Raw genomic sequence first — 836 nt, 5'->3', positions numbered from 1 at the left:
CATGATATATGTATATGATTATATTGTATCTACCTAAAATATTTGTAGTTGTCACCGTCATTTGCTCTGGAATTTACAATACAACCTGTGGCATAGCTATTAGCATGCTTCTGAGATATTGTTATTTTTGTTTTACTTTGAAATTTTGATTTTTGCCCTATATAAAGGGTTAATTGTAGTATGATAGCCATGCTATTCATTTTAAACACTTTGAATATATCTTGCCTACAAGTTAAAACATAAACCATATGTAACTTGTTATACAGTCAGGGAAAAAATTATTTGAACCCCAGCTGATTTTGTAAGTTTGCCCACTAAGAAAGAAATGATCAGTCTACAATTTCAATGGTAGGTTTATGTGAACAGTGAGAGACACAACAATAACAAAAAAATCCAGAAAAATGCATTACAAAAAAAGTTATACATTAATTTGCATTTTCATGAATGAAATACTGATTTGATCCCATATCAGTCAGCAAGATCTCTGGCTCCCAGCTGTATTTTATACAGGTAAGGAGCTGACATTGGAAGCCCTCTCAGCTCGTTACCTGCATAAAAGAGACCTGTCCACAGAAGCAATCAATCAATCCAGATTCCAAACTCTTCACCATGGCCAAGACCAAAGAGCTTTCCAAGGATGTCAGGGACAAGATTGTGGACCTACACAAGGCTGGAATGGGCTACAAGACCATCGCCAAGCAGCTGGTGAGAAGGTGACAACGGTGCGATTATTCACAAATGGAAGAAACATAAATTAACTGCCAATGGATTGGCCTTGGTCTGGAGCTCCATGCAAGACCTCACCTTGTGGAGTTTCAATGATAATGAGAACGGTG

The 836-nt window shown here is 37.1% G+C and overlaps 1 protein-coding gene across 1 annotated transcript in view; it reads right to left on the bottom strand.

The window, feature by feature from the left end:
• Positions 1-836, bottom strand: part of cts12 (cathepsin 12) — a 5,688-nt gene that overhangs the window by 3,348 nt on the left and 1,504 nt on the right. The gene's annotated exons all lie outside the window — the stretch shown is intronic.

The sequence above is a fragment of the Monopterus albus genome, unplaced genomic scaffold (assembly GCF_001952655.1).
Source record: "Monopterus albus unplaced genomic scaffold, M_albus_1.0 scaffold61.1, whole genome shotgun sequence".
Classification (NCBI taxonomy): domain Eukaryota; kingdom Metazoa; phylum Chordata; class Actinopteri; order Synbranchiformes; family Synbranchidae; genus Monopterus; species Monopterus albus.
This window is presented reverse-complemented; position numbering and strand designations above follow the sequence as displayed.